We start from the raw sequence: 17,613 nt of genomic DNA, 5'->3' as shown, positions 1-17,613 counted from the left end.
CTATGGAAAGGGGAGATACTCACGAACACAATGATGTTCTCCATTTTGCTCTACGACCCCCACAAGTGCCACTGGACTGTAAGTGACTAAGTGTGGAAGTAGTTTTGTTTCAACAAAAAGAAGAGGTTAAATGTGTTGTTCGTGCACTATGACCTCAGACACCCAATACACGTAACCACAAGAAGGAATCAAGGTGACTTATGATGTCCCGAGGGGTGGAACTGAGGGGTGGAACTGAGCATTTTTAGGTCTACTATATAACACTTCAATATTTTCTGTATCATTGGGATCTCAACAAATCACTTACCAGCTCCATTATTGCAACAATTAATCGATATTAAAGTATAAATGTTTGAAGAATTAACAAAGTCTTTCCTTATTGGTTAGAATTTCCACGACAGGGGGTACTAGGCTAACACGAGAAAAGGTTTTAAGATGTTCGAATTTGGCCTTTACTACTATAGCCCATTGAATAACACATTAAGCTTACATTTAAACAACCAAAATACATCCTTCTGGTGCCTGACATTTCATCTATGGTAAATAACCTTCCTCTGAGTTGTTGAGTTTAATACCTTATTTATCAAACGGAATCAATCTGGAAAATAATAAAAAAACATAAAATTAACATCACACACAAGTTTCATTACAGCATATGGGACAATCATCCCGCGTACAACGAGCGCAGTGGTAGGGGTCAGCCTGGTGGAAATGTCCATATCTTTTAGAACCCTTCCTACACCAGTGACAGAGACCCCTCTTTGGGCACTTTGTACACACAGTGTGGAACATGAGCTCCACATCTGGGCCCCTATGCTCGGGATTGGGGTGCTCATCATCAGAGATGTAGTCAGGAATAGGGAATAGGTCTTGGAATTTAATTTAGAATGACATTTTGAATGACAATGATTCACATTGGTTCTATCACTCAAAGTTAAAAACCCTCAATTTAGCACCCATTGGCACTAGCAGAATGTACATTTACATTAACATACAGTATAATTATCCAGAATTCTAGCATTAACTTTCTCATCACGGTTATAATTACAGATCGGTATCTTAATGCATTCTTTGTCCAAATTGCAATACATTCTGCAGTGTGTAGACCTCCACAATGAACTTGATACCCCAAATAAACAATTTTGGAGAAGTCCAAATCAATTACAGGCACAGTTAACCAACCCCCTCCCCAGCACTCAATCTTCTGGCGTCTCTTCATTTTCTTCTTCAGATAGCTTCACAGTTTGTCTTCCCAATGGCACACATGTTCAAAGTGGATGGCCCTTGATAATGTCTCTTACTTGAGCCGTCACTGTCCATTACAGTCCATTATGTCCATTTGCCAACCAGTATACCAGCAACATGAGAGAAATTTGGAACAGATCTCTCTCCATGCTCAATCCATGTGGACTCCCAAAAGTAAAGGTGAGAGAACAGGCAGTTGATATCTCCGACTGGATGCTGTGTACAGATGCTGGCTCGGACTCAGGTCTCACAGTAGAAGTGGTGAAGGACCATACTGAATGCCATTTTAACCCATTACTTCAGCCAGGTAGAGGGTTTTAGATTCACACTGTTCCGGTGTGTGGTCACCTTCGCCATAACCTCGAGAGAGGACATATCAGAACAACAGTTTAGTTTAAGGCATTTCTGATTCAAGAAGTCCAGACAAATTATTTACTGTATGACAAATTATTACTTCTACCAACATTCTTAATACACATTTCTAAGACACATGTCAAAGGGAATAACAACACATAGTTATTGGCTTATACTCCCCGATCATATCGACGACCTCACTGCAGAGTTACAAGGTTAGTGAGTTAGACGGCTAATTCTTAGGGAGAAATCTCGACCATCCAGCACAGCCAATCTGGTGAGATTTATATTAAAGCAAGAGAGAAACTGAACAAACCAAACAAAAGAACAGCCATACACTTCTGCATATATCCTATGATTCACTTCTACCTTTTACAGGCAGGCATGTGAACAAAATCAATCTGCATATTTAACCAAAGAGCCTCAGGGTAATCCCCCATTTTGACACATGACTCGTATCGTGATTAATATGTAACAAAAAACAACACTGCTGGTTAAATCAAAATCATCAAAATAACACATCGAATTAGAAATACTACCCTTAAAACTCCATAAATAAATAATTGTATCCCATAAGGTAATAGTAAAATAGACTAGAGACAGGGGACTGGGGACTAGTAATACATTTTAAACTTCTGCCTAATCATTAGTGTTTACATATTACATTTCACATCTCACCCAATGTCTCCAAGCTCTCTAGTGAGGGTGATCAGGCCCCACCAGAAAGTCAGAACAGAGGTCAGAGGTTATTCAACCCCATTAAATGAGTGTTTCTCTCCCCCTTTCTCTCCCTCCAACTCAGACTCATTATTTAAAAACATTTATAAAATATCATACATTTTGTTTAACAGGTTTACATTAGGGTTTTTTTCAGTACATTTCTTCTTAAATTAATGAACATGTTCAATTAAAACTCAGAAAATAAAAACATCCAAAAATGTAACACAAATTATTAAAGAGTGGAGGGAGGACAGTGACCTCCCTGTTAACTTCTTGGATATAGGGGGCGCTATTTTAATTTTTGGATGAAAAAGGTTCCCGTTCTAAACAATATATTTTGTCACGAAAAGATACTCGACTATGCATATAATTGACAGCTTTGGAAAGAAAACACTCTGACGTTTCCAAAACTGCAAAGATATTGTCTGTGAGTGCCACAGAACTGATGTTACAGAAAAAACCCAGATAAAAATCCAATCAGGAAGTGCCGCATTTTTTAAAACCGCCTCATGCCAATGACTCCTTATATGGCTGTGAATGGGCCACGAATGAGCTTAGGCTTTCTGTCGCTTCCCCAAGGTGTCGACAGCATTGTGACGTATTTGTAGGCATATCATTGGAAGATTGACCATAATAGACTACATCTACCAGGTGGACGCTTGGTGTCCTCCGTCGCAATTATTGCGTAATCTCCAGCTGCAGTATTTTTCTGTTTGCTTCTGATGAGAAGCCAACTGCCACCACTGATAGATTATTGAATAGATATGTGAAAAACACCTTGAGGATTGATTCTAAACAACGTTTGCCATGTTTCTGTCAATATTATGGAGCTAATTTGGAAAAAAGTTTGGCGTTGTAAGTGACTGCATTTTCCGGTCTTTTTCTTAGCTAAACATGATAGCTAAACACAAAACGGAGCTATTTCGTCTACACAAATCATCTTTTGGGAAAAAATGAACATTTGCTATCTAACTAAGTGTCTCGTCATTGAAAACATCCGAAGTTCTCCAAAGGTAAATGATTTTATTTGAATGCTTTTCTTGTTTTTGTGAAAATGTTGAATGCTAGGCTTAATGCTATGCTAGGCTATCAATACTCTTACACAAATGCTTGTGTAGCTTTGGTTGAAAAGCATATTTTGAAAATCTGAGATGACAGTGTTGTTAACAAAAGGCTAAGCTTGTGTTTCAATATATTTATTTCATTTCATTTGCGATTTTCATGAATAGGAAACGTTGCGTTATGGTAATGAGCTTGAGGCTATGATTACGCTCCCGGATACGGGATTGCTCGTCGCTAGAGGTTAACTTAAGTTATCATGTTTTGTTTTGTCTCTAATTTAAACAATTTTGTTCACCTGGTAAAGTAACATTACACAAAAAGATTGTAGAGGTAAACAAGGATTTGAGTGGAAGAGAAATGTATTGGGTGATGGTGAGTGCTTCTGAGTTAAAGCAAACATATATGTAGACTAGTGGAAATAACAAAGAAAGTGGGAAAGAAATTAAATGGGAAGTTAATTGGAAAATAAAATGGAAAGTAAGATTTCACATTTGGAATTGTTTGGACTGATTAAGATTTAAGCAGAGGGTTATTTTCTCCTTTAGGAGAGGATGGGGTGTCCCTATCGCTCCATTTGAAATGTTTCCTGAGGCTGTTGCCTTGGGAGAGCAGTTAGTGAAATTCTGCAGTTCTATTAAGTATAAAGGTACCCAGATCTGGCCGTAAAGGGAGCCCCAGTTAAGTAAGGCCTGGGCATTTGTTTGCTTTTGTCCTATATTTTACCATACACACACCAGAACGCTCAAACACATAACCCAATTGTTATGAATATTTGTTAGTGGTGTTAATAACGTGTTTGATGTGTTGTGTGGTATCTTTTCATTTGGTTTTTAGTGAGTTTTCACAGGTTACAGAGAATGTACCTGAACTTCTTGGTGACAGGGGGGCAGTATTGAGTAGCTTGGATGAATAAGGTGCCCAGAGTAAACTGCCTGCTACTCTGTCGCAGATGCTAATATTTAAATATTATTAGTAGTATTGGATAGAAAACACTCTGAAGTTTCTAAAACTGTTTGAATGATGTCTATGAGTTTAACAGAACTCATATGGCAGGCGATAACCTGAGACAAATCCGACAGGGAAGTGGGAAATCTGAGGCTTGTAGGTTTTGCTTGGCCTATCGAATACACAGTGTCCATGGGGTCATTTTTCACTTCCTAAGGCTTCCACTAGATGTTAACCGTCTTTAGAAACTTGTTTGAGGATTCTACTATAAAGGAGGGGCTCATGAGACCTGTTTGAGTCAGTGTTCTGGCAGAGTGCCTTGGTCTCATGACGTGCGGTCATGAGAGAGTTAGCTCTAGTTCCATTGCTTTTCTTCAGACATAGGAATTCTCTGGTTGGAGCATTATTTAACATTTATGTTAAAAACATCCTAAAGATAGATTCTATAATTAGTTTGACAGGTTTCTACAGACTGTTATATAACTTTTTGAACTTTTCATCCGACGTTCTGCTGGACCTGCACACATGGTTTGCTTTTTCCGTAAAGTTTAAAAAAAATCTGACACAGCGGTTGCATTAAGGAGAAGTATATCTCTAATTCCATGTATAATAGTTGTATCTTTATCAATGTTTATTATGAGTATTTCTGTAATTTGATGGGGCTCTAAGCTAAATCATCGCATGTTTTAGAACTACTGAACATTACGCGCCAATGTAAATTGAGATTTTTTTATAAAATATGCACTTTACCAAACAAAACATACATGTATTGTGTAACATGAAGTCCTATGAGTGTCATCTGATGAAGATCAACAAAGGTTAGTGATTAATTATATCTCTATTTGTGCTTTTTGTGACTCCTCTCTTTGGCTGGAAAAATGGCTGTGTTTATTCTGTGGCTTGGTGGTGATCTAACATAATCGTTTGTGGAGCTTTCGCTGTAAAGCATTTTTTAAATCAGACACTGACACTCCTGGTGGCGTAGGAATACCCACCACATGAATATCCGTAACACCGCAATCCAGCGAGTCTGTCGACCAGATCACTCTGTGTTTGTTAAAAACAATTCCTGCAACTGATGTCGTTCAGTGTAATTGACAAGTGCGTCTACCTTTGACGGACAACTAAAAAGCGTCCCTCCCTCACCAAATAGGTCTAGAGAGGAAGGAAGAGGCCCAATCATGGGAACAACAAGTTCAAAATCAAGGAAGGATTAATCAATCAATGTTCCTAGCTGAGTGTGCCGAGGAATTTAAATATCTGATTGAGTCAGATTCTGCACCAAGAGGTAAGTGGATCTAGCGTTTAGCTCCAACAGTGGGTTACCATTGATAGTTAGCCCCAAGTCGAATAGTCGCGGAGATGGTTGGAAGAACGCAGTGGTGCCTTCCATCTGGTAGCTGGGCGCCAGGTTCAGTCTTACAGAAACCTTTCTGGTTCTTGCCGGTATCACTACGGCGGACTAAGTTAGCACTTTGCAAGCTTCAGGAATAGTCTGCTCGGATGGTTTGTGACAAGTAGTAGGTAGTGAGATGATTCCTTGGTTCCAATGCGAAGTGATAGCGCAGACACCCCTACAGCAGTCAGTGTCATCTGGGGAGTCATTCCATCTGATTTTTTTTGGAACAAGGGGGTGGCAGTTAGCCGCTTTCTAAATGTTATTGAACATTTCCAAACTGATTGCAGATTTTTCGGACCAGGTTGCCAGTATGGCATCCTCCACCATAGTGCAGTTTAGGCACAAGCCATCTATCAGTGGAGGGCGGTAAATGTCTGTTGGTGATTCACCCAAGCCACACAGGAGAACCTCATGTTTGGTTAATTTCTGAGTTGAACTTGTCACCCTGTCATTTGCCACAAATGGCAGACTCATGACCAAGTTCACCGGGGGTACGTCAGTTGATGACGCAAAACCCTCGTCGTTGCATAATGTACTACAGGTAGCCTTCGATGAAGGCGGTGGAGTCAACGGAGTTGGCATAGTTATTTTTGACCAGACTTGGTTGGTTTTCCAATCCATTAGTGGTACCATACGGTCAATTAAATCTATCCCAATCAGCATATGCTCTGTGTCAATGCTAGTCACGTGCACAGGGTGGATAAGTGACACGCCTTTGAAGTTCAGTATTAGTAGGAGATGCTTGGTTAGAGGTGAGGTAGCCTGAGTGAAACCTTGAAGTGTAGTGTTTGGTCCTAACCATCGTTTTCCTGGATCCAGTGCCCTTTTAAGTTCATCCAGCAAATTTTGAGACTTGAGGGAAATAGTCTAACCTGAATCTATCAGTGCATCACAGGTCAAACAGTCCTCTAAGACCAAGTTGAGGTATGTTGAGGTACGTGGAGGTATGGTTCGAGTTCTTTTTTCTCGTCATATCCCCAACACAGTGGATAGAGTTGGAAGAACATTTTTCAAGACAGATAACCCATTTCGTGACCCAGTGGGTCCTCTATCGGAATGGGAGAGGAATCCGCTGTTGCAACGCTGCTTACCTTGTGCCTCTCCACATCTGTATCAGAGTATGTAGACAAAACACATGGTCTGGTGTCTAGATCCTCGCGAATAGAGTTAATTTCGGCGGACTCGTTCTCTGGCAATTGTACGCCTAGTCATGGTATCTTTATCCTTGTCCTCTTTCTCAAATTTCTTCCGCTGCAGTACAACTCTTGTCAGAGCTTCTAGAGAGTTTCAGTTTACGTTTTTATCGTCATTGAACCCTTTGTTGCTCTTCTTATGCTTGTTACCCTTGTGCCCTGACCCTTTGTGAGGGTTAGGTCCAGGAATGTAGCGGCCAGATCGATCTATGCGGGACCTGTTTTGTTGGGGACGTTCTTTATAGCTACCGTGACTGTGGTGGTTATCGGTGTGGTGGTTACGTGTGCGTTATCTTTTGCTGCTCCTGTCCCTGATGCCGCACACTCCAACTGGAGTGATTGCTCCCTCCTAAGCTTGAAAACCAAGATGTCCAGGGTCTTAGCCTGGCTCACTTTCGAAGGCTTGTGGGTGTTCATTCCCAAATTATTTGACATTGTTGGCCAGCGAGCTGTCGTGTTTGCGAGTCACAGAACCACTGAATTCTATTGGCAATTTTAGTGTAGTAGGTCTTGCTTTTGTAGATGGATGAACCTTGTTACGTGTCTGTAGGACGTTCGATTCAACAGGTAAAGCCTGTCAGTATTCATAGTGTTGGGGTATCCATCCAAGGCATCCTCTATGTCTGCTAAGAATGTCTCAGTGTCGTTTGTCTTACCTAGAACGGGGTCAAAGGTGGGGAAGTTTTAAACGATTTTGTCAAGGCTTTTCCGCGCCAGGTGTACGGGGAGCGTCTGCTCCCTCCTGTGGGGAATTTTGGGCCGAAAGGCCAAGAGGAAAAGCCAAGCTTTGGTTTTGTTGGCGAGGACGCGCCATGTTTCTATGGGCCGAATGGCAAAAAGGGAAAGACTGAGGGACCCCTAAGAGAGGTGAAGTCTAAAACCTCCTGTCGTCTACATTCCTTTGTTCCTTGAGCTCCGGTTGCAAGCTAGGTTGCTTGGATGGGTAGTCCCACAATAGTGCGTGACTGTTCTGGAGTTCCTCCAAATGGGGTGGTATTCTGCAGTATCGCAGAGTCCACTTGGGAGCTTAGGGTATTTATAATAGACATGTGAGTGTCACACTTGCTCCCTTCAGCCTCATACTTATCTCTCATGGCTTGCAGGCAGAGGTCTCGAGTGCGGAGCAAAAGATTCAGTGATGAGATGTCCTTCGCTTGCTTAGAGGTCACTTTTTCCAACTTTCTCACCTGGGTTCTCTCATTGTTCATTTGATCAACGACTTCAATGAGCTGCTGTTTTGTCATCCAACTTGGTCATTGTGTTCATTAATAACTGATCGTCTTTGGTCTGCAGCTTTTGGAATAGAACATTATTGCTTTGAGTGGTCACTCAAAACTGCTTTCAGGGCTTCAAGTTGCTCGCCCTTGTTTTTAGCTAGCTCGTCAGATTCATCTCATTTTGCGTGAACTTCGTCATATTTATTTTTGGCTAAATCGAGTTGTTCCTATAGAAGACGGACTTGTTAAATTGTTCTGTCCTCAAACGCAGGTCCTCGGCTGGCCGTATCTTGTCTTTGTCGGCTTTTATCATTAACTTCCTGTTCTCTCCACCTGTCCCTTCATCTCAACAGTTGCCTGCTCGTGCTTCTGCTGGTCATTGAGGTACTGGACCATTGTCCATCTCTGCTGGTGGGCATAGTTCAGGGCTAAACTGGAGAGAACATTTACAAGGCCTGTGCCGGCTGGCCTAGTGGGGAGGGCGTCGGTCGCAATTTCTGCAGTTTTTTCACTTATGGCATTGAAATCTAACATTTTCAGCCCCTCAGCATAGTTAGGATTTGCATCGCTGCTGAGGTCAGCGATCAATCTCTCCGTGGGTGAGGGTTCACTTATTAGTGGGGGAACCCATCTGATAGCGTGCTCATTATTATTATTATCAGTTATTTCAATTTATGTAAAGTTTGGGTTTTGAGTCGTTGGAAGCTGCAAATGTTTTATTTATTTCTTTATAGACGTCAATGAATCTTCAATACTGGATCAGTAATATGGGAGTTGGGCTATTAATGAACTTGCAAAAGCAATTTTAATTGACTAATCAATGTTATTGATTAATCATACCTGTAAAGGCTATTTGGGAATTAAACTTGAATTTAACCTGAAAGCATCGATGTATCTAGGTTCATGTGGGAAAGTTTAAAATGTGGTTGGAACAAATTCATTTAGGGGTTATCCAAATTATCAACCTGGAACAAGGTCTGTTTGGCAATTTAACTTCCTTGTTAAATCGAATGACACAATAATATCCAATCAGTTGAGATTGGTTGGATATCATACAGTGTAACAGATGTGAGGAGGTGTGTGCCACATGAAACATATATATATTTTTTAATTACTGGCGATCCTTCACCACGCATCTCACTTCCAAGTACAACAGGATCCCCTTTAACACGGGAACGGATTTACTAATGACATCTCACGTTCACCCTTTCTGCGTTTCTTTTGCTAGCAATGTTTTACCAGAACACATGAAACATAAAATAAATACCCGCCGTGGTCTACTCACGCTACTGAAATGTGAAAGATGGAGGGATAAGTTAGTTTCGTTCAAACGACTAGATCTACTCAAATTTCTATAACCGGCCGGCCCATATGTCCTCGCTCTAGAAATGAATAATGACAGAGTCTACTCACTTCTGAAACGTGAGATACAGAAATAGTAGGAGTCACCCTACACACTGACTTTTCGTCAGATATACAACACCAGAGTCAATCTCTCCCTACCAGCATCTGGATGAAAAGGAACCACACACGCCACTCAACAATAATCCTGCCTATAGCACTAATGGTGTATAACTTACTTTGCTACACAAGACTGAATTCAACAGTAAGGCCTAGTTTTATCTTAGATTCCTCGCACGGGGCTCCAATATGTTGTGACATGAGCTGTTATTTATCGAATCATTACCTACTATGTTTAATTGTTACCAGATTATATTAATCATGTAACAACTAACTCATTAGGAATTTGGGGCAACACGGAAGAAGTTGTTCAACGAGTTACCATCTCCCGAATTAAACTCAAGAATATATATATATATATATATATATATGTATATGTTATAAGTCACTTATTAATCATTACCTCATATCAGTCTCATTCTGAACATCGCAGACCACTTGAATCTGCACAAACCCCAGTCTTACAGAGCATTCCGTACCACACCATTGATTTGATTATGTACTAACAAACGAAATAATAACACAGGGTACACACACACATGGTACAGGTTATTGATTAGAAACTTAGTCCGCTAGGGACCTGTTTTCATCGTATTAACACAATATGACACTTGTTACACAAGATGGGGAGAGAGAGAGAGAGAGAGAAAGAAAGAGAGACAACACTTGGATAGATTTGGGAACTACGCTCACAGTGATCCTAATACCTTGCCACGAACTGCTGCCGGTTTGGGTAAGAAGTAATGCATGTATTTATGTGTTGAAGGTCTTCGTTGTGTATCTCTGTTGGACCCAGGCCTTCGTGAAAAGAGTTCCGCTTTGTGAAAAGGGTTTGATTGGGCCTTCTCCTTAGTTCATAAGTGTAAGGCTCTGATTGTCCACAAGAGATCATAATGTCCTTCTCCTTAGTTATCTGTGTTAATTTTCCCTCGTTCTGGAAGAGTGGTCTTCTGTGGACAGCTAATCAGCCGATGATCCCCAGAGTGGTGATGAGAGCAGTGTAGGCGACGATGAATTGAAGAGAATAACCGGATGGTCCTACTTAAATTCACTTTCTTAGACACAGTACTTAGAACAGCTACTCAACCGTAACATTGATTGTTAGAGGCTACTTTGTCGTCTTCAAATCGTGTTGATTTTCAGGGTCGTGACAAATGGAGACCTAGCTGGAGCTTGTGGTCCTTCTAGTCTGGTATGTTAATTCTTAACTCAATCTTTTATACACTTGGATTTCCGTCATACTGACACGCTCTCTGAGCTCCCTCGTGCGTGGCTAGTTACGGGGCAAAACTTCATCAAAAACTGTGATCTTGTTAGAAAACCAAAATCACATTCCTGTCTAAACAAAAATATTATCTTCATCCTTGATATTTCCTACACAGCGTAAAGGATGTAAACCTGATTTATACCGTTGGAAAACTCTTCAAGTTACAATATTTTCATTATATCACTTTTCTACTATTTTTAATGGCATCACAAAATAGACATTCATTTCCCATATTCCATCTCTCATCATTCCCCACATTTGGAAGTTGAAATATATTGTCCCAGTGTTCACTGATGGATGTTAGTTTTTGGGCGGCAAAACCTTCTGTAACAAAGAGATTCTATTCACCAACATTAGAGACCAAAAGGAGAAAAGAGAATGCCAAGAGTGTGCAAAGCCATCAAGGCAAAGGGTGGCTACTTTGAAGAATCTCAAATCAAACATATAGATTTGTTTAACACTTTTTTGGTTATTACATGATTCCATGTGTGTCATTTCATCGTTTTGATGTCTTCACAATGTAGAAAATAGCAAAAATAAAGAAAAAAAACATGGAACGAGTAGGTGTGTCCAAACATTTGATTGGTACTGAAACAAATATATACAGTGTACATACTGCAATTCCAACCACAAAATACAACAAATTTGCCTATAATTCTATTTGAGGCTCCACATATCATGGAAAATAATGTTATTGCCACCAACCAATCAGTCTCAAATCCAGCTGCATATAGAAAGTTGAGATTGGCCTTTAGGTAGTCTCTTTGGCAATGACATGGAGTGGAATATTAGCTAAAGAAGACTGGGTACCAGACTAGCAATATCATGCATTGCAATTTATGCAGGGACATTTAAAAGGTACAAACAATTAGAATACTTTGCATTGCAACAACACAAAAAAAGAGAGAGGCTACACAGCTCCTTTATAGTTGTCTACCACATGTTTTATTCTATTAACCCTATAGAAATAAAACATTTACATGCCTATGACATTTTACACATTTCAGAATTCATATCCTCATAATAGAAATGTCTTCCATTTTTTTTTATTGTTTGAGTGTACACATTTTCTATGATCGAGGTCTTTCTTTCTTGCCCTTGTAAAGGGCCAGTAGTGAGACATTGGCTACTTTGACCACGTTGAAGCAGACACCAGGAATATCACCGTCGGAATGTCCCTTTCAACCAAATTCTGCTACCAAGACTTCATCGTCTTCCTGTTGAGAGAGGAGGAAGAGGATTTCAAAACAGTGGTTATGATGAAAAGCCTGGAAATTGTGTAGGAAGTTCAAAGGAGGAAAATCCAGGAAACATAGATGGCAAACTCATAATAAACCAAAACACAAATCAAAAGTATATGGATGTTCTTGAGGGATGGGCAGCGGCTCTTTGTAGGGCCATGGATCAATGTCCAATAATGGGGGGCGTAGAGAATTAAAATAGAATACACAAGGTGCAATTTCATATTATGTGTGGATTTGCATCAACAGTTTATTTTGTTATGTCAGTCACTGAGTCACTCAATTAGCCATGTCAGCTAACAATTTTTGGATTGGTAAATGAATCTAGCTCAATGATGTACAATATATAATATAATATGGATTGCTGTTGCTATGTAATGGCCAATGAGAGGCTTTGAAGCCACCTGATCGGTCATATTGGCACTCCCCTGAAGCAGTCCTCCATAGGAATGAATGGAATTTTACAGTATTTCAATTTAATGTTAAGGACAAAATTACATGTATTTAAGTTTTTTTTTTGTAGTGGGGACAGTAAAAATAATTAAGTTAATACTTTCTAAATTATATTTTAAGGAAAATGTTTTAAAATATTTCTAAATTTTTTGCTCAAATAATAATTAAGTATGGCAAATTGTAGCAAAAAATTGTAGACAAATGCATTTCTATATTTTTTATAATATTTTTATTCACAATGAATGAAAGATAAAATGTAAAGACATTGTACATTTTCCTCTTTTTGTCCCCTTTGACCTCCCCCAGAATGCCTCCAAACACATTTACAAAGAAAGGCAAAGTCATTGGGTTACATATCAGAAAACAAAAGTCTACAACAAGGTTACTTCAATACAAGCAAAAATGTAATAGCCTAACAATTTCTGGTGATTAGGTGATCCTATAGGCCTACAGCAGTAATCTGAAGGGGTGGGGCCAGGAGCACTAATCTGGAGGAAGTGTTTGGAGCTGTTCCAAACAGGATATCATCTGGTCCCCTGTGGAATAAAATGAGTTGGTTGACCCTCAAATGGTACATTTATTTTTTTCTAATGGCATCAGATCTTTGAGCCAAAGAGAGGCTAAGGGAGGATTGATAGATTTCCAATTCAATAATCCTTTGGCGGGCTAACAGGCAGGCAAAGGCAATGGCATCCAGCTGTCTATTGGTAAGAGAAAAGTTGTTGTTTGATACTCCACACATTTCTGCACTAGGCTGCAACTTCATATCAAATGCTTCAGAAAGGGTTTTAAATATAGTGGACCAATAATCTGCCAGACAGGGACAGGATCAGAACGTGTGGTCATAGCCTGGTTCCTCTCTAGGTTTCTTCCTAGGTTTTGGCCTTTCTAGGGAGTTTTTCCTAGCCACCGTGCTTCTACACCTGCATTGCTTGCTGTTTGGGGTTTTAGGCTGGGTTTCTGTACAGCACTTTGAGATATCAGCTGATGTACGAAGGGCTATATAAATAAATTTGATTTGATTTGGTCAGGTCTGTCAAGGGGCCTTTACACCTGTACCATCAATATTTGGATTTGGGTAGAATTTGGATAATCTGGCCTTGCTGAAATGGATACAGTACCTTAAACTGTATAAGGCTGAGCCGGGCACAAGAGGAGCTTCCATTTACCCAGAGTAAGGCACCATTCCAGACTTAATCAGAGATCCCTCCACCAAGTTCCCTTTCCCACTCAGATCAGATTTGATTGAGTTCCGGGTTATCAAGGGACATGATTATCTAAAAAAATATGGGATATGAATCCCTTTATTTGAACATGTGTTTTCAAAAGAGCATCCAGACCCGATCCGGGTGATATAATTGAAAATGTTGGGCTTTGAGTGGAAATAAACTGTCGGATTTGGAAATACCTAAATAATCTTGAATGATGTAGATTCAATTTGATAGCGAGGTCTTCAAATTTGGCAAAGGTGCCATCAATATAAAGGTCATGAAACTTAGCGAGGCCATTCGTCTGCCACTGCCTGAAAGCTGAATCAAGTTTGCCTGGAAGGAAGAGGTGATTATTACATATAGGACCTTGACTAGACAAATCACAGAATTTAAAATGTAGATGGAATTGAGTACACATTTTAGAGTATTGACAACAATTGGATTGGATGTGTAAGGCGAAGCTGACAGAGGGAGACTGGAGGAGACTAAGGCTGACAAAGAGGAAGAGAAACAGGATTTGGCTTCTGTTTGACACCAGTCAGTTTCTAGGGTGCAAAGCCAGTAAATAATATTTTGTATATTTCGCTGCCCAGTAATAATACAAAGTTAGGAAGGGCTAGTCCTCCATGTGCTCTCTCTCTCTGTAGGAATGCTTTACATATTCTTGGATTCCCACCGCCTCATAGAAAAAAATATATAAGCTTATCCACTGAAGTGAAAAAAATACGTTGGTAAAAACAGAAGGAGACATTGGAACAAGTACAGAAATCTGGGCAATAAATTAATCTTGATACAATTTGTGGCGAAATCTGCACGGAGCCTTCACCGTGCGCTGCCACTTTAAGAGCGCATGAGCAGTAAGGAAGGAGGAAATAAAGAGAGCTCGTTCAGCTCTTTGGGGAGGGGCGACAGTTTGATTGTGTCGTGTAGAAGTTGTTTGTTTTCAGCGTGTGTAGTTTATAAAGTACTTAACTCAATCATCGGTGTGATCGCTCTAGGTCGTGGTTGTTTTCGTTTGGGACCGCGCCCGTTATGGATGGCATGGATTAGTAGCAACATTGTTGCGAAGCTTTAACATACAAACCATCGGACAGAGACAGTACACCGGCATGCCTGAAGACCACAGCTAAGATCTCTCTAGTTCTCTTTCCTCTGTCGTTCCAATGCTTTACCCTGCAACAGACTCTTTTTCAAATGCACTTCCCATTGAAGTTCATTGGAGCTGGACTATTATTGCCCTGCCAGAAGTATTTGGGTGGACATTTTAGGTAAAAGGGAGGTTGCTTGCAAGTTGTGTATTGTTATGTGAACTGTTGAGGTGAGGGGTACTGATGACATGTGGCCGAGAAGATTGTGGACATTTTTAAGGCCTTTGTTGTGTCTAAGAACACCCCCCACATTCATACCCTCTGCACTCATCCACTGGAAAATAATACAGATTATTGCAAATCCTCTGACTGGGTTCGTTCTTGCTCTGCCATCATTAGTATTATTGTATGAGGTATTCTTGTTGGGGTTACCCCTGTGCTGTGCTGAGTTTTATATGGTGTGTATTCTCTTCTCTCCACTGGCTATCTGGTAAACAGGCTACACTCTAGGCAGTCTCTTCTGCTGATGTGTGTGGGTCTGGAAGTGGTACTCTCTCTATTCTACTCTTTTCCTTTCAGCATGGTTAATATCTGCCTGGCGCCCGAACAAAATCTTTCTTTACCGTTTGTTGATCAGGGGAGTAAAGTTCTCATCATGGAGGGAAGACGAGGTACGAGGGATATTGATTCCTAAATATTTAAAGCCAGACTTGGACATAGGAAATTGAATAGTATCCCGTGGCATTTGTAATGCTAATGCATTAATAGGAAAACTGAGGTTTAATTTATAACCCGAAAACACACCAAACCTAAGCAGTACGTCCACTACCTCAGGGACAGACGCTTCAGGGTCTGAGATATCTATAAAAGCAAGTCAAGAGAAAATCTGGAGTTCTGGAGGACTCCAGGATTCACCTGCATTTTACAGTATATTAAAAGTTTTTTTTCTTTTTTTTCTTCAATAGAATGGACCAGGGGTGTGCAACTATAGCTTTCCTTCACAGAAAATACATTAGTGCAACACATTTGGCAGAAAATAGCTTATTTTTCATCCAATGACAACAGCCAAATGCTGTTTGGCTCGCAGCCACACAAGTAAATGACCTTAAAGTAAAATAATCTAGGTATTTTTTTGCAAAAACAATCCATGGCCATCATACTTCTAATGTTTATCATAGAAAGAATGCACCCAGCCACATTTCCTAATGTTTTGCCTGAAGTCAATATTGCATTTTACCAGATACACCTGAGAAAGTACAAGAGAAAAGTAGCTTCACTTCAGTCAGAGCTCTGTCTGCTGATGGATGAGAAATAATCTCTGTACCCCCACACATACAATTATCTGTAAGGTCCCTCAGTCATGCAGTGAATTTCAAACACTGATTCAACCAAAGACCAGGAGGTTTCCCAATGCCTCACAAAGGACACCTATTGGTAGATGGGTAAAAAAACAAAAAGCAGACATTGAATATCCCTTTGAGGATGGTCAAGTTATTAATTACACTTTGGATGGTGTATCAATACACCCACTCACTACAAAGATACAGGCTTCCTTCCTAACTTAATTGCTGGAGGGGAAGGAAACCACTCAGGGATTTCACCATGAGGCCAATGGTGACTTTAGAACAGTTACAGTTTAATGGCTGTGATAGGAGAAAACTGAGGATGGATCAACAACATTGCAGTTATTCCACAATACTAACCAAAATGACAGTGAAAAGAAGGACGCTTGTACAGAATACAAATATTACAAAAAATGCTTCCTGTTTGCAATAAGGCACTAAAGTAAAACTGCAAAAAATGTGGCAAAGAAATTTACTTTTTGTCCGGAGTACAAAGTGTTAAGTTTGGGGCAAATCCAACACAGCACTACCGTAAGTAACTCTTCATATTTTCAGGCATTGGTGGTGGCTGAATCATGTTATGGGTATGCCTGTCATCGGCAAGAACAAGGAAGTTTTTTTAGGATAAAAATAAATGAAATAGAGCTAAGCATAGTCAAAATCCGACAAGGTCCACTATACACGGCAGTTGCTTACCAAGAAGAGTGAATGTTCCTGAGTAGCAGAGTTACCGTTTTGACAACAGGCTGAAAATCTATGGGAAGACTTGAAAATTACTGTCTAGCAATGATCAACAACCAACTTGACAGAGCTCAGAGAATTTTAAAATAATAAATGTGCAAATGTTGTACAATCTAGGTGTGTAAAGCACTAACAGACTTACCTTGAACGACTCACAGCTTGTAAATCACTGCCAATTGTGATTATAACATGTATTGACTCATCGGTGTGAATATGTAAATGAGAGTATTTATTTAATTTTCAAGAAGTTTGCTAAAATATATAAAGACTGTTTCATTTTGTCATTATGGGGTATGTAGATGGGTTATACAATTGTATTTAGTCCATTTTTTATTTGGCAGTAGCACAACTAGGGCTGTCTGACAAAAAAATAAAAATCTTTGTCGTCCAAGAATCATTTGTTCTTTCGGGCAAACATAATTTTTCCATATTGACACACCCTATGTGTTTTAATCAAATCAACTAAACTCAGCAAAAACATGTCCTCACTGTCAACTGCGTTTATGTTCAGCAAACTTAACATGTGTAAAAATGTGTATGAACATAACAAGATTCAACAACTGAGACAAACTAAACAAGTTCCACAGACATGGTACGGTAACTGCACCGCCCACAACCGCTGGGCTCTCCAGAGTGTGGTTCGGTTTGTCCAACATATCATCGGGGGCAAACT

Source organism: Oncorhynchus tshawytscha, linkage group LG28 (genome assembly GCF_018296145.1).
Source record: "Oncorhynchus tshawytscha isolate Ot180627B linkage group LG28, Otsh_v2.0, whole genome shotgun sequence".
NCBI lineage: Eukaryota > Metazoa > Chordata > Actinopteri > Salmoniformes > Salmonidae > Oncorhynchus > Oncorhynchus tshawytscha.
The sequence above is the reverse complement of the archived record's forward strand: the minus strand, read 5'-3'. Positions refer to the sequence as shown.